The sequence below is a fragment of the Neovison vison genome, chromosome 7 (genome assembly GCF_020171115.1).
Source record: "Neovison vison isolate M4711 chromosome 7, ASM_NN_V1, whole genome shotgun sequence".
Taxonomy (NCBI): Eukaryota; Metazoa; Chordata; class Mammalia; order Carnivora; family Mustelidae; genus Neogale; species Neogale vison.
Window position 1 is genome coordinate 23,939,117 of NC_058097.1, and position 23,412 is coordinate 23,962,528.

General features: G+C 37.7%; 1 long non-coding RNA gene across 1 annotated transcript; it reads right to left on the minus strand.

Annotated features, from left to right (window-relative positions):
* Positions 1-1,868: 1,868 nt before the first annotated feature.
* On the minus strand, positions 1,869-23,412 carry LOC122911384. Its single transcript, XR_006385458.1, has 3 exons — positions 23,316-23,412; positions 13,170-13,303; positions 1,869-2,512 (listed from the first exon to the last, which is right to left on the minus strand). It is a non-coding gene; the product is annotated as an uncharacterized LOC122911384 (long non-coding RNA).

A 23,412-nucleotide genomic window follows, 5' to 3' on the forward strand; every position in this document is an offset into this window, starting at 1 on the left:
ATTTTCATTTACTTTCAACCTTCTGACCTTCGTTTCCTTGATTGCAAAAGAAGGTTAATATTTCCTACCCCATTACACCTTTGTGAGAATTACATGTAAATTAAATACCATAAAGCCTAGTGTTCGGTAGGTGTTCATTAAAATGTATTTCTATCAGGTTGCCTTTCTCTTAAATGCTATAAATTATGTATGGCATGATCCATAATTCTCTATTCTTATTTAGAGTGAGGGCAATGAGAACCATCTGCTGTTTTATCATTTGAGATTTGGGAGAAATGGCAGAAAGTCTTCGTTTTGAAAGCTTACAGGGATCAATTGATTCATTTTCCTCAGCAAGGTCCCTCTTTTTAAAGAGATCAATACAGCGAGATGCAGAAGAGAATCTCTCTCTTCTGATCACTAATAAAAGGAAATGTTAGCTATACTTTTTAAACATATGTGACTAGCAGAGAGAACAGGGAATGACATTTTAGGGTACACAGTAGACGAACAAAACGGGATGTTCAAGGGAAAGGCAGAGGGACTCTTAAGGGTGTCTCACAAATCAAGCCCTTGTTAGGAATCTCCCGGTGACTGTGGAGCTGTCCAGGTCTGTTTGGCTAATGACACTTGTTAAAATTTTAACCATGGCTTCTTTTGCTGCATTTCAAAGGAGTCATAATATTCCTTTTATTATTTGTTGCCTGTTTGGAAAGATGATTTCCCACAGATATTTCTTATCATTGAACAGTATAAGGACATTGATTCAACTCTCTGGCCCTCTGTCCTCCAGCCTATTTGTTCTTGTTCTAGTGGACTCACCTGTCCTATTCTCTTCCAGTTAGAGTTCTAGATTTCTGCCAGGGCCAGTAGTGCACGCAGGTATTGAGGAAGTGGGACGGAGGTGAAGAGGAGGTGTTACTACTTGTCATTCTGGGGCATGTGGTGAAATTGTTGAATAGTTGAACACTTTAGGGAAACGTTTTGCTGAAAAATTGAGTTATATCCATTATATCAATATCCATTATAGCCTTGTGAGATAGCAATTATTTTCATATTCATTTTGTGAATGAGAAAACTGAACCTTAACAAGAGTAAGCAACTTATTCAGTGTACACTAGTGGTAGGTTTCCAATAACCCTGGCTATTCTTCAGGAAAAAAAAAAAAAAAAAAAGAAAGAAAGAAAAAAAAGAAAAGAAAGAAAAAAAGAGACAGCCTTATAAAGTTTCCTGAAACAACCAATAAGGCTTTTTTGGGTTTCCATGTTATAGATGGCAGTTAATTAATTCACCTGAGTTCACATTGCTAAGTAAGTGACATAAATGGATTTGATCACAAACCTATAAATTTGGTCTTAAGTCTCTTTCATAGTTCTTGACCGTGTCATGTATCGCTTCTGGTACCTGCCTGTTCATGGGTATTTTAAGTGATAGAAAAAAATAATAAAATTTGGTCATTTCCCTCCATATGCTTAGAACCTATCAGGACAAGTAATTCTGATACTTAAAATGATGTCAAGTCTAATGTATATAGTGAGAATGGTCACCAGATAAAAACAACAGAGAACTATGAGCTCAGGTGAGAAAGGAGAGATTTGAAAACAAACAAACAAACAAACAAACAAAACCAGGATAAGATATGGGAAGGCCTCAAGCCATTCTCTCAAATAGTGAGATTAGGTAAGAGGGTTGGTATTAGTAGTTACGAAATCAGCTTGGAGAACGGACAATAACCATTCTGACAAAATGAAGCTCTTCGTTTCACCCATAGTGATACAACACAACTTAGAAACTTTACTCTTCGCCTATTAAGAGATTTAAATAATGTTGATAGTGATTGCTCTGCAATTTACCTTAGGTTTAATAAAAGCAAAACAAATTCGCTGAGAAATTTTGGAATGAAAACAAAAATACTTGGGATGGTTCTTTATGTGTTTGATATTTCTACCTCCTTGTAAAAACCTCTAAAATATTTGAACTTACATTCCTATCAATATAGAGACTGCATTTGAAAAATATGTTAATAATATAATAACTCTAAGAAGTGTCGTTTCCAAGATCCCCTAGTTGTTAACAGGAGTTTTACTTTCCTGGTCTTACTAACTTGGTATTTTTGAAAGAGTAAAATATAGGGAGTTGTTCAGACCTGTTTAATCCCTGCCTCTTCTACATACTTGCTACATCTGCAAACCTTCGAAAACTAGTTCTTCATTTGCAAAAAAAAGGTATTATGTTCTGAGGATTAGTGGAATCAATGAAATGTGCATATAAAAAGTAGCCTGTTTTCTAGTATCTAGCAGACAACTTAGCAAATGTCAGTTCTTTTTCCTTGGGTAAAATGCCTGCTATTATGCCTGGTAGTTATTGGGGAGTCAAACCATACAGCTCTCCTAAGTCTCCCCCAAGTTAACAGATAATAGTTAACAGATAAAAAGTCCATTGTCACTTGGATTTCCCCGCAAAGGTTGAAGCACACTTGATTGTTCCCGTTCTTCCTCCTCATCAGCATTTTGCTTTCTCTCCTCGCTGTCAGCTGTGAATTAGAAGAAACACTGGTTACGGACTGAACAAAACACACATCAGCAGTGAATCGTAAATACTGGAAGTTATCATTGTAATTAAAGGCTGGCTCATCCATGAAGTCACTGATTTTAAGTTTAATGAATAAATGAGGCACTCTGCTAATATTTAACTTTAATTTTCTGGCAGGCAGAATGTAAGGAGTAGCTTTTAAAACTTCACTGGAGAAGACTGAAACTGGGGCATATTTATCTCAGGGAAAGAACGATGAAACAATTTAGAGAACAGACAAAACTTACATAGGAACAGAAGGACCTGTGATAAAAAGGAAAATATCGGCACCAAAAACATTGGTGACCTGGAAATCCATTAGTCGTTGTAATATGGCAAAGGTTTAAGGAGAGAGAAAATAATCACTGGTGTGTCCTTTGACTTTTGAGAGGTAATATTGTTTGTGTTTCTTGATGGACTTCTTTGCGAGAAAAACATGTAATTCTCAAAATACGAATGCGAGTTTATCTTCCCAGTTCTCATTTAAGTGTCATAAGGGCAAGAGGGAAAGAGCAAAGGAAATATAAGAGTAGTTCAAACACCTACTTGGTTCTAGGCACTTTGTATCCATGATCCTTATGTAAGGTAAAAACACTTGAAAGAATTGACTCAGAGCTATTTGACAAATTACTCAAATCACAGAGCTAATTCATGAGGACTAAGGATTAGTAGCTAGGTAAGTCTCACCAAATCCATGGTTTTCCATGATACTCCTCAAAGAAAGAGATCTGGTCTGCTTTGGCATTGGTTCACTATGACCCCAGTGCTTACATCACAGAGATCAGGCACGTACTAAATACCTAAATAAGAAAACACTCCCAAACAGATCTCCAAGGTCCAATCAACAAATGCACTAGTCAACTAGGATTGCTGTAATCTTGGGGGAAAAAAACCAAATCAGTGTAGAAGAGCAAGTGGATACCACCCGTTCAAACACTGTCCTGGAGAGAGAGAGGAAAGGACAAATTTGGCTGGCCACGAGTTAAAACTCCATCGTGGGGATAGAAGCATCACATTAAAGGTCCCTGACATGGGTGCCCACTCACCTCACATCACAAACCTCTTCAAGCCAAGTTCTGAGAACCTGGCTCCTGTCTAACTTGATTATATCGCTATTAGGGCAAATGTGAAAGTCCCTTCTCCAGACACTTAAACAATCATTTGCTTTCCCGTTTTCATTTGCATATAGGCTTTCTTGGGCCCTGCTACTGAAATCAGCACTCCTGGGAGTGATCTATATTGTATCACGGATAAAGTAAAAACGGAGCCCCTGAGTCCTCAAGGTGGAGGGCCTGAGACTGACCTACAGTGAAAGAAACATCCCTCCACGTAACTTTTGTTCTTTCCCCTTTCATAGGGGAAAAGTCCATTAGATCCTCCTCCTACTCAGAAGAATACAAAAAACTTCTGGTAAGTCTGTGGCAATATTATCAAAGCAATAGAGCTAATATTTTATTAGCATGTTATTTAGCAGTATATAGATAACTGTCATCCCCTAATCTAAGGCTTTGTGTTATTTTAGTTTAGCATGGCTTAGCTTTGATTCAAAGTCAGCTCGTCCACCAAGGCCCAACTACACTGTGAAGACCCTTGAGAAATGGGGTGGGGAAATAGAAAATAGGGACGTGACCTTTCACATACAGTCTCATAAAGATGTTTTTTCTCCTCAAAAGGAGAAATAGAGTTTGGAAACCACTGATGCATTACATTGATCTGTTTCAGATATCAAGGAAATACAAAGACATTACATTACATAATGTATCATATTATCTCTACTGTACTACATTATATTATATTTTGGTCCAGCTGACTTTTCAGGCACAAGACCACACTCTTGTCTCTCCTCTCCTCTCTCTAATTTTTTTTTTAATTGGGTTATAACTAACACATAACATTTTATTTCAGGTATACAACATCATGATACAGTATTTGGATACATCCTGAAATGATCATCACAGTTAAATCTAGTTAACGTCTACCACCTCAGACAGCGACAAAAAAAAAATTACTTTCTTGTGATGAGAACTTTATAGTTCTACTCTCTTAGCAACTTTCAAACATATAATACAGAGTACTAACTATCATCATGCTACACAGTAGTCTCGTGATTTATTTTACAATCCTTTTTTAAAAGATTTTATTTATTTGAGAGCGAGGGAGAACACAAGACCATCTTGTGTTCACTGACCACAGTGTTCTGGTGGGTCAGAGAGAGAAGCAGACCCCTTACTGAGCAGGGAGCCCGCTGTGGGACTCTGGGATCATGACCTGAACCAATGGCAGATGCTTAATGGACTGAGCCACAAGGAACCCCTAGACTCCTCTTTTTTAAAAGATATTTCTTATAAAATATGTTTTAATATGCACACAACCCTATTTTGGGGGGAATACTTAATACAATGTCAGAACCTGCTGTAGTCTATGGAAAGACATGCTTTCACTGTTCTGTTTTTAGTACAGAACAGCGATCTGTATGATATCATGATCAACATTTTGCATTTAGTGTGTTTTCTATGTTGAAATGATTAATATACACAAAATCAGTGCCCCTCCCAGATGCAGCCGTGTAGGAGATAGCATTTGACACAACTCACAGATGATCTGAAAGGTTTCCATTAGCGCTGCTTTCTGAACAATTGGAAGGGGCTGATATCATAGCTGCTACTAAGGGCCTGGCTGCTTCAGGAATTTTTTTTTTTTCAGGAATTTTTAAAAATGTTAATGTAGTGACAAAATTTCCAGTTATATATAGTATGTAAATATGAATGCATACCATCAATATCACCACAATGATGCTGGACTTATTTTTTTCCAGGAATAGACACATTGTCAGTTTTAGATTAATTTTAATAGGAATTAATGGCTCCTTAAATAAATTGTTGATGACAAGCAACACTTTCGGAATCAAGTATTCTCAGATCAGTGTAACGTCTGTATATATTTATACCAATAGCTCATTAACTGACTCATATTTTATTTAAAGAGTCAGCTTTATGGCATATTGAAGATTTTTTTTTAAATATATTGACTACTACTACAGGCAAGACAGTATACTAGGTACTCAACATCCTTTCAATCAAATTCCTTAGTCTCAGTGTGCAACAGAAACTATTGTCCTTATTTTGTGTTAAAGAAAATAAAGGATAGCAAAGGCTCACGTGTCACTGCAGGACACACGGGTGTGGTGAGCGGTGAAAAGGATATCAGAGGCCACGGTTATTTGCTGTTTCTCTGTTATATGCCAGGTGTTTCACAAGGGGCCTGTCATTCAATGTCCCTAACCCTGCACAGACAGATATGCTTTTAACTAAATGGAATTTACCTCTGATTTCTTTTTTATACGTGGAAGATTGGGAGACAATTATCATTGTATGGTATTATGTTGCATTATGATAATCTGGCAACCTAGGGAGGGTGTGGGAGGGGATGAATGCCACACAGTTTCTACAGAGATATCTTTTGAATTACTAACATTCATGAGTTTCATAGCTGATCACAACTCAACATTTGAAAAGTTTTTAAGCTTGGAGTGGTGTATCATAAACAGTCATTGTGGAAGGTCCCTCTAGGCACACAAGAGTGCTTCTAGTGAATTGAAAGCAACTATATTTGCATGTACCCTAAATATCTCTAATTTAACTGACAGAAAAATTGTCAAGGCAGATGTAAAGTCAACCATGCGCTGGTTGGCGACGAAGGCCTCTGTCAGAAATAAGCTCCAAATTCACAGACTCAATCCATGAGAATTTATTTTTCATTTTTGTTGTTTTGTTTTACAAAATGTCTAATTTTAGGCCCTCAGCTAAGAAAATAAACGTGTCCTGTTTATCCACAGGCAGCCGACTCCAGCTTCCTTCATGGGTGGCATAGATATTGCCTCAACCGAAGTCCCAGCCATGGCAGTCAGGCATCAGGCTGAACTTGAATTACAGTCCCAGTGGTCAAAGTTCAGAGTTTTATCCACTTAGCCGTCAATCTTCTTTGTTCTAGTCATTCAACTTTATTAAGCATGGTGAAAGCTTTATATCCCTGCTGCTTTGTTTCTTTCCCTCAATACCAACCGGGCCCTTGACCATGCACAGACTTGCTTATGCTCATACACCTAGACGCACTAGTCTGCAAACATTCTCCGTTTAAGCTCAAAGTGTTCATTCATGAAAGGCTTTTTTGATTAAATCAATAGTGCTGTGACAACCAGAGAATATTCTTAGTCTCTCTCAAATGGAGGAATCAATCCACTACTTTAGGGAAGGAGGAAAGTTTCCTAGAGCTTTGGGTTGAGACTCAAACTAACGTTTTATTAGTATCATGTGGTTTGGTATAGCAACAAGTGTCCTTAATACACTGTTGCATATAATCTTCAAAAATTATTTTTGAAATTGGAATCAATATTCTTCTTTATAAAGAGGAGTTTGTTGTGTTTTTTTGTTTTTTTTTTTGGTAGAAGCTCAGGGAGTTAAATAATCACTACATTTTGGGTAATAGTGGACAGGGAATTTGAATAAATTTGAAGGTTATTCCAAAAACACAGCTTTTGATTGACTGTAGCACTTTGGGAAGATGGTAAACATGAATTAAATTGAAATAAAAAGAGTGAAAAAGACAGAGACTGTTCTTTAATTCCCCAGAGCTCAAGTGTTCCTTTTCAGATTAGGTGCCAATGCCTCTACTACTTCAGATTATAAAAGGAGAAACTGATAATCATTTACAGACACAAGTCCCCATCATTATCTTTGTAGTCAGGTCTTTCCTTCTCCTTACTTTTTTTTAAGATTCTATTTATTGGAGAGACAGAGAGCACAAGCAGGGGAAGGAGGAAAGGGGGAGGGAGAAGCAGACTCCCCACTGAGGAGGGAGCCTAATTCTAGGACCCTGAGATCATTACTTGAGTGGAAGGCAGATGCTTAACCCACTAAGCCACCCAGGCGCACCAGCAGTCAGGGTATTGTTATACTTGCATATTTTGTGTGCATGTTGTGAAGTGAACTTCATATATGGAGATTATGAATTATCTGGTAGGTAATAGTTTCAAATGTTCTGGATATTCATTGTTTCTTGAGATCAGCTTATGCTCCAGGCCTGACATACATGGATTGTTCCAAGGAGGCCTCCATGCTTTCTGGAGTCCCATTGGGTACATCCATTGGGAAAAGGTGGCTGGAGATGAGAGGGCAGGAAGAGACAGAGATCATGGTATTTATATTCTTCAATCCCTTCTTGCCGGATTTAGGTTTGGAAGTATGTATGTGATCCTTTTGGAGGGATCTCTCTGCTCAAGTTACAGCACCTTCCAGATCTCCTTATACCTGAGACCTAGGAATGGTACCACTTCCTGTTATTTCTAAACCCAGGGCAATCTACTGTAATTTGTTCATTTTTTACAATCCTAGTGACACTTTTGTGAAAGTCCTAACATTAAACTCTATTGCTTTTGGATATATCATCATTTTTTCTTTTGGCTGGGATCCTGATTCAATTATTATAGAAGATCTTAGGATGCAGTTGAAGGGAAAGTGCAGAGATTCTACTGCATTCCTAACAAAACCCTAAAACAAAAAAGATAGATGAGGTGATCACCACTGAAGGAAGTCTCTTGGAAATTATTCTGTATAGTATTTTCCCTCTAGCCATAAATATATTTGCAAATACAATATGCATGCATGTCCTTCTCAACTACGAGCATGGACTTTTTTTTGAAAATCTAATTAAATCTATATAGAAATTTCCCTCAGATAAATATGTGTAACCCTAAGAAATCTCAGTTTCATGTTTGTCTTAATACTTAAACAACATGGTCTTGCGTTAAAAATAGAGTCTAGCAAATAAAAGTAATAATAGAAAGGTTCCAAATATTCCCTCCATCTCTTAGGGAATATTAAAGGTGATCCTGTTCATATCCCAAAGCAGCACTTCATCATACACTTCTGTTTATACTCAAATTATCTCTCTACCCAGCAGTGCTCAAGCTGCTCTCTTGCTTAAACAATTATTCAACATACAACATTCTCCTTGAATTTCCAGCCTATGGAAACCTTATCGTTTTTTATGTCTTTCTATCTCTTCCTGCTTCTCTACCCTTCTCTCTCCTTCTCTTTCCCATCATTCACCTATGTTATAAATTCCATATCCTACCATACAAAGTCATGCAAACCAATAAATCTCACTGAAATAGGTAGAGGAAGGAGGAAGATGACTGGACAAAAAAGTTATATATTTTTTTCAGTTCCTCTTCTAGTGGAATGTGTGTGCTGTTGTGTCAGAAGAGAGTACATGATGAACAAATATTTCTATGTGATTTCGGTTTCCAAGTACCCATAGAGACAGTGAAGCTCTGTTATGGAAATGCTAGACACTCAGAGAGTAATAGGTCTCAAGTTTAAAACCAATGGGAGGGGCGCCTGGGTGGCTCAGTGGGTTAGGCCGCTGCCTCCGGCTCGGGTCGTGATCTCGGGATCCTGGGATTGAGTCCCGCATCGGGCTCTCTGCTCAGCGGGGAGCCTGCTTCCCTATCTCTCTCTCTTTCTGGCTGCCTCTCCATCTACTTGTGATTTCTCTCTGTCAAATTAATAAATAAATAAATAAATTAATTAATTAAAAAAAAAACAATGGGAAAAGTAACAAAATCGCAACAAAAAAGTAAAAAGTAGAGAGGAAAAATCTATACTCAAAAAATCCACACATAGCCATTGATGACATTCTGATAAATGTGTACTATAAACGATAATATATTTTCTATACATATACATATCCTTTGTGTATATATGTACACACCCATATATATGTATGCATATGTAACTTTTGCATTGACCTGTTTTTCATTTTCTTATTTTTTAAACTCCTTGTGGCTTAATTTTTTTTTTTTTAACATAATCTCTATGTCCAACATGGGGCTTGAACTCACAACCTCAAGATCCAGAGTTGCATACTCTACCACCTGAGCCAGCCAGCTGCCTCATACTGACTTGTTATTTTAAATGCTTTAGGGGAGATTTTTAATTGTTTCAAAATATTGTTATAAGGTTACTTATAATTTATTTGCCAATTTCTCTCTTAGACATGTATGTTATTTCAACTTTTAAACTCTATATCTGTTATTAAAATCAAACATTTATTCACCTCTATGATCATTTCTCTGACAGATTACTAAACAAGAATGTACTGGGTCAAATTTTAGAATATTTTAGTTTTTCTGATTTACATTACTAAAGAGATTTCTAGAGGGATGAAATCAATTCACGTTTCTACCAGCACGTTGTTAGTAAGGCTGTTTTGCTATAAAATCTCCATTATTCAGGTGCTAGTTAAGTAAGAAATGGCATATTGTTGTTTTCATTTGCATCAGTATAAAGTTTATTACATATTTTACAAGTTTATGGACCATTTGCATTACTCATTTAGAAATTATTCCATTAATATCCTTTTTTAATTTTACTACTGGCAAATTTTTTTATTAAATTTTATAGTGCTTCAAATTAGGGCATTATTTCTGTCATTATTTTTGCATTTTTACATTTCTGTGGTTTCCTGTTAATGTGACATTTTTCTAACATTTAACTTTCTATCCAAATATATTTCTTAAGAATTTCATCATAACTATTATCAATTATTACTGTCCCCAAATGTGGGTATGCTTATCAGTACTTGTTTTCATAGATGTCATCTTTTTCAGTTAAAGCATTATTGATACATAATATGAAGGAGTAATATATCTTGATGCCTAACTTATCCCTAAGTTGTAGAATTTTTAAGGAGCATTTGTTGGATTATCTATCAATATTCTCACTGTTTATGATAGGTCTCCTCCATGTAGGCTGAAGTTCTATTTGTTTTGTCCTACTGATCAGTTTGGTTTCATGTATGATGTCCACATTTTTTAAAATAATTTTCATTTTTTTTTAAAGATTTTATTTATTTGTCAGAAAGAGAGACAGAGAGAGCATAAGCAGGGGGAGCAACAGGTAGAGCAAGGAGCTCCCTGCTGAGCAAGGAGCCAGACACAGGGTTCGATCCTAATTCCCTGGAATCATGATCTGAGCAGAAGACAGACACTTAACTGACTGAGTCACCCAGGCATACCTGAATTTCAATTTATAGTGTCTTCTTACAGCTGATAGGAAAATAATCTTTAGTCTTCTTATTCAGACTATACTCAATATTTCTGTTTGAAAGGCTCTATGTTTTTTGCAATTTTTGGGGTTTCCAAAGCTTTCCAAAGATTGAGATTTTGATGTTTTCACAAATTAATGCATAAATACACATATTTCATATGTATATTTGTATTTATATGTATAAATATATGTATTGTGTGTATGTGTGTTGATGATGCTGCATTATTCCCTTCAAATAGATTCAAGTTTTTTTCCATTTCTTTATGCGCTGTTTGAATACATATTCTGCTAGTCAGTTTTTGTCAGGATTATTCTTAAATAATTCATGTCATTGATATTCTGGATATTTTTCATGCATTGTAAACTAATTAGGCAGAAAAATAGGAAATTTTTTTTTATATTGAACTTATCCCTGATTAATTTACTGAACCAAAATTTATTTTAAAATGATTAAAGATTCCTTTGAAGAATGTCACCTCTAATTATTTTTTGAGTATTATCACCTGTATTTTCTAGTATGTAACCTAATTCCTATATAAAAACAAAATTCAAAATGATTAAATAGACAACCCAACAGGCAAATGATTGAATGCATGAATGAATTCTACATCTTGCTGAAATAGTCAGAGTTTCTAAAATACTGTTGAAGATGTCTGATACCCAATCATTGTGGCTTTTGTTCTCTATTTTAAAAGTAATGCCTCTTGAATGCAAAAGCACCTCAAATATTACATTTAATTTCTGGGGTTTGCAAGCCCCCTGAAATATCCTAGTTTCAATATATTGTGTGCATATGCCTACTGCCTTCCCAAGACGGGATTTGGGATTTCTTCCCAAAAGAAATCCATTTATCAAAGGAAACCTATTTGTCCCCAAACATTAAAAGTCTCTGCCTTCGGCTCAGGTTGTGATCTCAGCGTACTGGGATTGAGCCCCGCATCAGGCTCTCTGCTTGGTGGGGAGCCTGCTTCTCTTCCTCTCTCTCTCTGCCTGCCTCTCTGCCTACTTGTGATCTCTGTCCAAAAAAAAAAAAAAAAAAAAAAGTTCCAGGAAATATTTTATTAACCCAAGTGTGATTTTGGCTATTGGGTTAAGATTAACCTTCTTTATACTTTAATAAATGAAATCTAGGGGAAGAAATTACTATTTGTGAGGAAGAGAAATTGACTTTATAGACCCCATTATATTATTCATATTATCTTATTTATTAATGAAGTATTTATTTGCTCTAATAGATAATAAATTAATGCTAAAATAGTCCTATATTTCTGCATTCATCTCCCTTAACTATGTAGGGTTAATATTTTGACAATTGTATTAAATTTTCTGGTGTTTTATTCGGTATTTTTACAACACTATAATTAAAATCATTCTAAGTGTTTTTGTTGGTTTCATTTTCATACTATTCATGTTAATAACATAAAATAAATTATAGATAGGGGTGCCTGGGTGCTCGGTGGGTTAAGCAAGCCTCTGCCTTCTGCTCAGGTCATGATCTCAGGGTCCTGGGATCGAACCCTGCATGAGGCTCTCTGCTCAGCAGGGAGCCTGCTTCCTCTCTCTCTCTCTCTCTAGCTCTCTGCCTCTCTGCCTACTTGTGATCTCTCTTTCTCTGTCAAATAAATAACTAAAATCTTTAAAAAAAATAAATTACAGATGACAGAATCACATATACAAGTTATGTAATACAGTGATTATAATTTCAATGTTTGAGACACAAATGTTTCAAGCCTCAAGCTCTTTTTGCAGAAAATATTTTTTAGATACTTTCTTTAGATACTTTTTTTAGATACTTTTAGATAATCTATTAAAATTTCCTTTTTAAATTTTTCTTTTATTTTATTGTGTGTGTGTGTGTATGTGTGTGTATGTGTGTGTGTTAATCTCCAGTTTCCTCCTGTCTGTTGTCCTACTTGGATATAATTTCCATCTAACCTAACCTTTACATTTGGATTCTCTGCAATGTCACAAGTCTCATCTAAGTGTCTTGACAGAGCAGAGGGGAAGTCAGAGGATAACTTGAGCTCCCTCTACAGGAAGAATTGCACACTCACCCTTACACAGTGCTGTGACACGCTTATTTCCTTAAAGGAAAAAAAAAATCATTGATTTGCAAGTGGCTCATATTGTCTATTATAATGCTCTGCACTTTTGTAGTTTTGTTTTTTTTTTCCTCCTGGAAAGTATTCTCTCTAAATGCTTTTGAGTCCAACCTCTGAACCTTTGAAATCTACCTGACCCATCAGTTGTATCCCACTTCCCTACAACTCCTAAAGCAGACAAGTGGGTATGCAACCCAGTATGGAATCTAAGTGCTTCCCTGGTATTTACATGATTGAAGAAAAAAGGTTTTCCCTTTTACTGGGATTATTTAACCAGGAGAGTGGAACTCTAGAGCTGACAGTAGCCATCTTTTATGGCATAAGGAGAGAGCAGAATGTCTCCAGAACGAAGTGAGCAAGAGAGAAACAATAACAAGAAATAGAAGACTAAAATCTTTGAGATACTCACTTAATATCTGTCTCTAGGACTCCAGTTTCTTTAGCTCATGTTTTGATTCTGTGATTTTTTTTCCAGTTTCATCTCAGATACAGTAGTCTTCGTTTTCTTCTGGCTTAAACCTGGACATGTTGGAAATTAGTTACCTGGAATCAAAGAGTCCTAATTTTTGTCAGCCGTTCTTTAAATGCCCTGTTAATGGATATTGATGCAAATTATACAAATTCAGTATTCAGTAACCTCACTGATTTATTCTTCGTGAAATTGACCTGTCCTTCTTTTTTGAATACTGAGATAATCCTTCATCTCCAAGTTGATCATCTTGTCCATTCTCCCAGGCTATTTAGAGACCAGTAAGAGCATCATCTAGATATCTGAACAAACCCTTTTCCCACCCAGAGCAGAGCAGTAATGGAATTTGGTGAACAGCAGTTAAGGAGGTTAACTGTAAACAAATGAGCCAATGAAATTTCTTTAATACCTATAAGGCAATACCTGCTGTACTCTCCTCCTAACTAGTCCTCTCTCTCACTCCTGCCATATCCATTTCTATGATTCTTTTGACCTGCCCAAAATTCTGCAATATGGAATTTTACTGCACATTTTTTTACTTGGAAAAAAAAAAATGTTTAGGGTGCCTGGGTGGCTTGGTTGGTTGAGCAACTGCCTTCGACTCAGGTCATGATCCCCAACTTCCAGGATCGAATCCCGCCTCGGGCTCCCAGCTCCTTGGGGAGTCTGTTTCTCCCTCTGACCTTCTCCTCTCTCATGCTCTCACTCACTTTCCCTCAAATAAATAAATAAAATCCTTTAAAAAATGTTTAAGTGTTATTTTTTTAAGTTTTTATTTAAATTCCAGGTAACATATAGTATATTAAGTTTCAATATAGTGATTCAACACTTCCGTACATCATCCTGTTCTCAGCACCTGTTTCTCTCATTCTTCATCCACCTCCTTTCCAGTAACCACCAGTGTATTCTCTATAATTGAGTCTATTTCTTGGTTGTGTCTCTCTCTCTTCCCTTCCTTCCCTTTGTTCATTTGTTTTGTTTCTTAAATTCCATATATGAGTGAAATCATATGGTATATTTCTTTCTCTGACTGGCTTATTTCACTTAGCATGTGAAATAATCCATTCATGTTGTTTCAAATGGCCCTATCTCATTCTTGTTATGGCTGAGTAATATTTCATTATGTGTGTGTGTGTGTACACATGCACACACACACCCTACCTATTTATCCATTCATCAAATGATGAACACTTAGGCTATTTCTATAATTTGGCATGTATTTAACTGAAATAATTGACCAGTACATGTAACGGGGAAGCAATATGTTTCCTGACTTACCTTACTCTCTTACATTCTTACAATAAATTTACGTCATCATTCTCATGAATAATGAAATATTGTAACTTGCTCCTACCATTATGTCTAATGGGAAAAAAAAATAAAGAAAAGAAAAGAAAAGAAAAAGGAGAAGAAAAAAGAAAAGAAAAGGAAAGAGAAAAAAAAGAAAAGCCACACTGTAGATATTCCATCCCAACCCCAGCATGTTTCAGCCTTCTCATTCCACTGGATTAGGGAAACCATAAAAAACAGATGGTCTGGGATGCCTGGGTGGCTCAGTTGGTTGAGCGGCTGCCTTCAGCTCGGGTCATGATCCCAGGGTCCTGGGAACGAGTCCCACATCAGGCTCCTTGCTCAGCAGGGAGCCTGCTTCTCTCTCTCTCTCTCTCTCTCATCCTGCCACTCTGTCTGCATGTGCTGGCTTGCTCTCTCTCTGACAAATAAATAAATAAAATCTTTAAAAAAAAAAAAAAAAGATGGTCTATTCTTTTACAAAACCCCTCCTTAACACACTTAGTCAAGGTGTTACTAGGTCAAAGGCTTACCCACAGGGCTAACAATTACAATTGCCTGATCTGCATAGCCTATCCTTTCTTTTAGGGAAGTTAGGGAGAGCCTACTCCTCTGGCAAGTCTTAATTAAGGTCATTTTCTCTAGAAGTCCTCAATGCTGCCACAGACTAGAGTAAAAGTGTGAGTTACACAGCTGTGTGGCAAATTCTGATTATTCTTACCTACAATTACATATACAATGACCTTCCTCTATATTAGACTATAACCTCTATGAGGTCAGGGACCATGTCTAATTTATCTCTCTAGGGTTTCCTATATGGATAAAATTGCATGTTTTATTTAAATACCATGTCCAGATTTTTTGATAGGGTTAATCATCAAGATCTACAACCACAAAAGTAAAAATCCCATTTTCTTAATACAAACAAATGACTATATTCTGGGGGGGAGGGCGCATGACATCAAATCAATTCCAAGAAAATATTTGGGTCTATAAGTGGAGCATATACAATATTAATTCTTTTCTAATTAATTTTACACCAATACTCTGTAATGGGAGCATTAGGGAATGAGTTGTCTCTCATTATTTTCACTGCAAATGTTAAAAGGAAATCTACAATGCAAATATTCTTTCAGAACTCTGAACAAAGTCCAAATGTTTTCTTTGAGGGTGGGGTAGAGTGGAAATGCAGATAGAGTGTAAATACCAAGCAGTGAAAACCTCTTTCTTGGCACTTGGTTATGGAGGCTCGAATGCATGGACATTAAGAAAGGAGAAGGGAGTTAGAAGTCAATTCACAGCAGGCAGATTGCTACTTATGTTTTTCAATTCATTCATGTGTGAAAGAATATCATATCATAAAATGAACCATTAGAAAGCTAGAGAATGGAGCATGCGGGAAATAAATTCCTGAACCAGGCCAAGAAGCAGATGTGTGTGTATGAATGTGTGTGTATGCATACAATTTGTGGAATCCAGAAATCTATTTGTTCTCTGTTCCCATATATGCTACACATATATTGTGTTTAGAACCACAAAAGTTCTGAAGATGTTCCTGGTGGGGTGATGTCATTCTAGACAGCCTATATTAGCATCTCAAAGCAAAGAACCCATCTCTAACCTCACATTTAGGCAAACATAGCTGAGTAGTACAATCTAGCAAACATATATTTGTCTGTGTTTGTTTTCCCATTATTACTTTTCTGGGCATTTCAGAACTGAAGTCAAAGTCAGCTTACAAAGACAATTCAGTGAACTGTCAATTTCGGGGGAAAAAAATTTAGTAAATCATTGTCACAATAACTAGGCAATACTCCAAGTCTTTAATCTCAAATGACCCCTGTACTTACCTCTGGGGCTTTGGACATTATAACCTTGTGTAAGGCAATTATCCTGGACCCTCTAGCTCTGCCTGTTTAGTCCTATTTAGGACTCTCTTCCTAATTACTCTATGTCTGGGTTTATTGTTTGTCTCTTATTCTTCTCCCAGCTTACCCTGAAACATTGTGCTATACCTAGCTCCCATTTTCCTTTTTTCATATTCAGTGCATGCTTTTTTTTACATTGTTTGAACCGTAACATCATCACTTCCTAATTGTGTGAACGGTTAAAATCAAACACAAACAGAGATCAGACTTGAAAATACCCTGAGCAGCCAAAACCAGCTTAGTCATCCAGCAAAGCTTAATTTAGCTTATTTTGCAAGACATATGAGACTAACTTGACCTGGGTCACTTCTTGCTTATGCCTCTGAAAATCACAAACAAAACTTAAACAGTTCCCCAATATTGATATGAAGTAACCATTCACCAATTCCCTTTCCTTTAAGAAAATTCTACATTGTAACTACTCCCTGGAAAGAATAAACTGCCTGTGCAGTTTGTATGTTGCTTTAATTCAAATTAAAAAAAAAATTTTTTTTGAAGACTTTATTTATTTGACAGAGATCACAAGTAGGCAGAGAAACAGGCAGAGAGCCCGATGTGAGGCTCCATCCCAGGACCCTGAGATCATGACCTGAGCCTAAGGTAGAAGCTTACACTGAGCCACCCAGGCGCCCCTGTAAGGTGCTTTATAACAAGATCCCTCTGCACCTTATTCCATGTTTTGGTTTGTGCTCCCAGTTTGCAAACGGTCTTTTGGATGTGCCCACTACAAGAATTACTACTCAAGTTTTAATTTTTTTTTTAAATTTACTTTTGACAGAACTTACAAACATCAGTTAAGCCCTCTCAACCTCAATTTTTCCATTTGTAAAATTGGTATCATGCAAATTACTCCCTGTATAAAATCCAATATAAACAACAAGGAAAGGAAATCTGTGGTGGTGAATGACTGGCAAATCTGAATAATTTGCTCTCCTTCTCTATAGGCTTCATAGAGTGCTGTAACAGCACTACCTTAACCAATCCTCATTTCCTCCTAGTTAATGACCACCCACCACCTGAGATTCTAACTGGTCCTGCATGAGGTGTGGTAGGGATGAAGGGGGTGTGGGGGTAAGCAAGAGCAGACTTGGGACACAGACTCATATGTTCCAGTAAACATTCTGTTGAAAGTTAAGTAACCACAGGGTGAATCCACAAAATGTAGGAAGGAAAGAATAAACATGAAACCGACTTAAATTTAAAAAAACACTGGAGATAATCAACTAAACCTAAAACTGATTCCTTAAAAAGGCTAGAAGATGGGAAAGCCTCTGCTAAATGTATCAAGGATGAAAGAGAGCACGAGCAAGAGCAGAACTGAACATTATTAAAAAAAAAAAAAAGACACTAAATAAATGGAGGACCTTTGTTACTCAGATTTCTACACCTTTTGCTAATCATTTTTAAAAAGTATATTTTTGTAGAAATGTTTTATTCATTTTCTCTTATGTATACTGACTCAAAAATATCTTTAAAATCTGAATAGATCCACAGTCATTAAAGAAAAGTAATAAAATTATCTCTCTCAAAAACAAACAAAGAAAAAATAAACAACACTAAACCCAAATGTGTGAGAGGCCATAAATCCTATCAAGAAAATTTAAAATCTTTACTAACCTATTTTGTCCAGATTATTGTTATCAACTACAAATGAAAATGCAGATACAGAAATGCCAATATTAGTCATAGTGAATTATTTTAGGGATGATGATTTGCATACACAAAAAAGTATTTAGCTTAATTCATTTTTACATTAAGTGGTTGACACTGTCTCTTGTCATAAGAGGCAGGCTTATTCATCCCAAAACAACAAAAATCACAACGTCTTCTATTCCAGAAGGAAGTTGAGGGAAGCATTATCTCGACTGTCATAGTAATTACATTTAAATAAATAATTTAAAAGAAGAAAAAGAAAGGGGATGGCATTATCTCCAGAGAAGGGAATACATGTCACTATATAATATACACAAAGCAATGTAGGAAATACAGAAAAAATGTGAGACCCTAAAAGGAGATGAATTTAAGAGAGAATTCCAGACAGCAGTTCTGACTTTTAAAAGGTAAGCAGGAGGGGTTCCTGGGTGGCTCAGTTGGTTAAGTGTCTGCCTCCAGTTCAGGTCATGATCCCAGGGTCCTGGGATCAAGTGCTGCATCTGGCTCCTTGCTCACTGTGGGAGCAGGGAGGGGCAGGGAGGGTCTACTTCTCCCTCTCCCTGTGTCTCCCCACAAGCTTGTGTTTGCTCTCTTGCTTGCTCACTCCCTCTCTGAAATAAAATAAAATGTTTTTTAAAAAAATGGTAAGTAGGACTTTACAAGTTAGGGAAAAGAAAATCTTTGGAAAAAGCATTTTGGAGAAATGAACATCCTGAAGATAAGAGCTATGAAAAAGCATGGTGTTTGCAGTGTGAGTGAGACGCACTTCCATAACTGACTGATGCTTCAGACAGCTCCTTCATGGTCACAACCCTACTGCTATGGATTTGATTATGCCCCACCTCCCAAATTCATGTGCTGATGAGGCCCTAATTTTCAAGGTGACTACATGAAAACTACAAGGTTTTTTTTTTTTTTTTCCTAAATATTTTATTTATTTATTTGATAGACAAAGGCAGCAAGAGAAGGAACACAAGTAGGGGGAGAGGAACAGAGAGAAGCTGGCTTCCTGCCAAGCAAGGAGCCCGATGCAGGGCTGGATCCCACCTGGGATCATGACCTGAGCCAAAGGCAGACGCTTAACAACTGAGACACCCAGGCGACCCATGGCAATTGGATTTTTAAGATGTAACTAAGATTAAATGAGATCATAAAGTGGGGCCCTAATCTGGTAGGATTAGTGTCTGTGTAAGAAGAGAGTTCAGAGCGCCCTCTCTTTCCACAATGAGACCACCATGGGTAGGCTGCTGTCTACTAGCTACTGAAAGCAACTTCAGATTGATACCAATACCATGCCAGCACCACGACTTTGGACTTCTCAGCCTCTGGTACTGTAAGAAATAAATACGTTCTTAAGCCACCCAGTCTCTGGTATTACGGGATGACAGCTGAAGCCCACTAATACGCCCATCAAAGCTCTACCAGGTAAAGAGATATGAGAGAGAGAACTCCAATGATCCTATGTTTGGGTGGTTCAGAAAAAATAGGCATCAAGGAAAAGGAGACAGGAGGTGTGACTGGGTCCCCAGAATATCAAATCAGTAAGGATTCTTACAGATCCCATTTTCAGCTGCTTCATTTTACAGGAAAGGAAATTAAGATGCAGGTTTGCCCAAAGTTCCATCGAAAGCTAATGACGAAGCTGTGGAAAGTGCTCGGATTTTCTCTGCATGTACAGGGACCCATTCTTCCAGAGAGGATATTGCAGTGTAGTACTGTTTTTGCTGTGAAGAATGCTATTTTATTCTATACCCATATGAAATTCTGTCCTTATTCAGTCTTCCTGATACAGCTTGATGCCTTCATTCAAGCAGTTGATTAATTACCAAGAACTATCAAACTCTGCAGTGATATCCCCTAGGCAAAGGCTGCCTTTCTGCCTGAAGTGCCAATCTTGGTGAAGGTCTGAGACACCCCATGTTTTCTGACATTCTCAGCTGTGTAGACCCTCTGCCTGGGGCTGATTCGGTGGGAAGAGGGTTGACTTTAACAAACAAGATGCTGCTTCCCCACCAGCAGGCCTGCTGTTGCTGTTGTGTGCAATCCTCCAAAGGCAAGAGCCTCCATATGCTCACCTACCACCGCCTCGGCATAGTATCAAACGCACGAACAAGTGAACGGGAGGAGAAGGAGCAAGACCATCTAAAGAACCGGGCCAGCACTAAGCCTCACTGGGCAACAGGGAAAGGCAAGTGCTCTACCACAAAAGACTGGAACACCTGGGCCCGCATGCTACCAAAACAAGGACTGAGTTTCTGTTTCCATTATGCCCTAAGCGATGCCAAAAGCAGTCCAAAATACAGCTTTGCAATCCAATCCAAATATCACTTTGTGAATATCAAACTCATGAAGACTTAAAATTAGTAATAAGGATACCATCCAATGGTGGCACGTGTATAAGAAGGTGCATTCAATTGACACATTTATGAACACATCCAACTTTGCCCCTAGAATTTGCACCCTTTGGAAACATTTATAAAGGGCCTTAAAAATGCCTATATCCTTTAGTTAGTAATTAAAAAAAAAATGTTAGGGATCTGGACATACAGGAACAAACCTGGAGGAAACAAAGATCTATTTATCATATGACAGTCATGAAAATGTGCTGTATGTCCTGAGCAGACATGAAGATTCCAACTGTTATCCATCTCTATTCTCCATCGTATTTGCAACAAGGCTAAGGTACATGTGGGCTGTTCTAAGCCAGTGATGGAGGACGGTGGGGTTACTAAGGAACTATGTGAGATGGACTCCTTTAATGACTGATTTTAGCTTGAGGATTTCCCAGTGGCTTGGCTAAAAGTTTTTCTTTCTTTCTTTCTTTTTTTTTTTTTAATTTTTAAAATTTAATTTAATTGAATTTTTTTAAGATTTTATTTATTTATTTGACAGAGAGAGAGATCACAAGTAGGCAGAGAGGCGGGGTGAGGGGGAGCGGGCTCCCCACTGAGCAGAGAGCCTGATGCAGGGCTTGATCCCAGGACCCTGAGGTCATGATCTGAGCTGAAGGCAGAAGCTTAACCTACTGAGCCACCCAGGCGCCCCGAGGGTAAACTGTTTTTAAAACTGTGAGGCAGTCTGAGATTTTTCCTGACACCATTACTCTGCGGTCTCTCCTTACAGGAGTCAGATCTGCATTTTATTCTGAAGAGTCTACCCACCTTCTCCAACTCCCACCCCCAATCAATCTGTTGAATGTCTAATCCTGTCCTGTTGCCCATTTCTCAGGAACCCAAACTAGTACATTTAAGAATACTCAAGAACCAGTTTAAGACGGTGATGTATGGAGATCCAGCACTCACCTCCTCCCACAGACACACTAAATCTACAGCTACATGTGGAATAATTTCCTCCTAAAAAAAAAATCTGGGAAATGAGAAGTAAAAAAAACAAAACAAAACAAAACAAAAAAACATTGAAGCAGGTAGGAAATGTAGAGACACACTCTCCCCAAACACTCCCTATCCTGCAAGGTGACTCATAATTGGAAGAGAACGCAAAACCTGGACCTTCTCCCCCAGGAGCAAAGGGTTCATACTCCAACATCAGACACCCCAACTTTTATACCTTCATCTGAGAGATGAGCCCCCAAAATATCTAGCTCTAAAAACTAACAGGGCTTGCATCCAGGAGACCTGCAGGGCTAAAATCTGTATTAGTAAACAATGACTCAAGCAAGGCACTGAGAAATGACTCTCAAAGGGCTCTTGCAGACTCACCGGCTCCAGGGCCCAGAGCAAAAGCAGTCTTTGAAAGGCACCCAGACTTTATATGAAACAGACTCAGTGCTACTTTTAAAGAACCAGACTGAGAGGTGGGGTGTGACAGGATATTCTCCAGGGACCGAGTCTGGTAGACACTGTCCCTCAGTCTTGCTTGGGCGGCAGATGCCATCTTTTCTTCCCACCACCCCCCCACCACAGTGGGCTCCAACTTTACACTCTAGAGGCCAAATGCTATATTCACACTTTCTCTCAGCCTTGCTGAAGCCGGAGGGTATCACCTTTTTCTTTTCTTTGATCTTTTTCATCTTTATTTTTTCTTTTTATTTCTTTCTTCAGCGGCTGCCATCTTTACACTGTCCTTCTGCCTCGCTCCCACTCACCAGTATCTCCCAAATGGGAGCTTCTATGCACACAACCGATGACCTACAGACCAGGTTTCACACCTTGATGCTTGACTGTGAAGGCCAGGGGGGCCCGAGTTCCTGGGCCCCACGGAACTGTAACAATCAGGGAGACAGTTCTTGGCAGACTACCACTCCTGGGGCACTGCACAAATAAGCAGACCCCCAGTTGCACACCCCCAGATGTTCTGAGGAAGAGACCTGTTGGCTCATCCAGGAGCTGTGGTCTGAGGTTCTGGCTCTGGTTTGGCACCCTGCAAAGGGCCCACAGAGCTGCTCACAGGGAACAGAGGCTGGTGGACACAGTTTTTATGCTCCTCTCTCCTCACTCCTGCTCACTGAAAATATGCATATCTGGCATTTTACTGCAAAAGTGGTAATACCTGTAATTTAAGTTAAATAATCATAGCAGTATGTCTCAAAATAAGTTGTATGAGATACATACTTACTGCTTGCTATTTGACCTAAAATAAGTGGAAATATTCATAACACCTAAGAAGTTGAGGAAATGTGAAAAACATCATTGAATAAGTTTATTTAGTCTGTGAGAGGTTGTTGAGAGTCCTAAAATAATGTGCATCTTGAATCACTAAAAAGGGGATTTGACATACATTGATAATGGAACATTTCTTAAAATATTCAGCCCATAATTTAATCAAAATCTGTATTAACTACTTAATATGGGTCAAGGCACGTCCTAGGTTTTTGTATTCCATGAAACATACTTTACAAAACAATGTTAAAGAAACATTTCATAAAAGCCAACATTCTTTTTATGTCTAATAAGTAAGTCATACTTACAGTAATAAATTTACTTTTTCATGTATACGTAAGCACTTATACATCAATTTATCAGTTTTATCCTTCTTCTCCTCACATTTTCCTCTCCTTATAATCCAACCAAGTTCCTTGGATGTAGTAAGAACTTGGTAAATATTTCCTTCCATGGAGTGACCTAATTTTCATTCCTAACAGGTCTGATTTGTCATTGTAAAACCGACATTACAAAATCATAAAGTGATCCAGGAGACACAGCATTCTTAGGAGATGTGATACCCCTTCCAACCCTTCATGTAGTTTCTTACTTACCTGGTGATTGGTAAAAGAACAGACTGCCAAGTTGCAGGGAGATCAAGAGTCTTCTGCTGGCATTGCACAATAAATCTCACAAAAGCTTTAAATATGT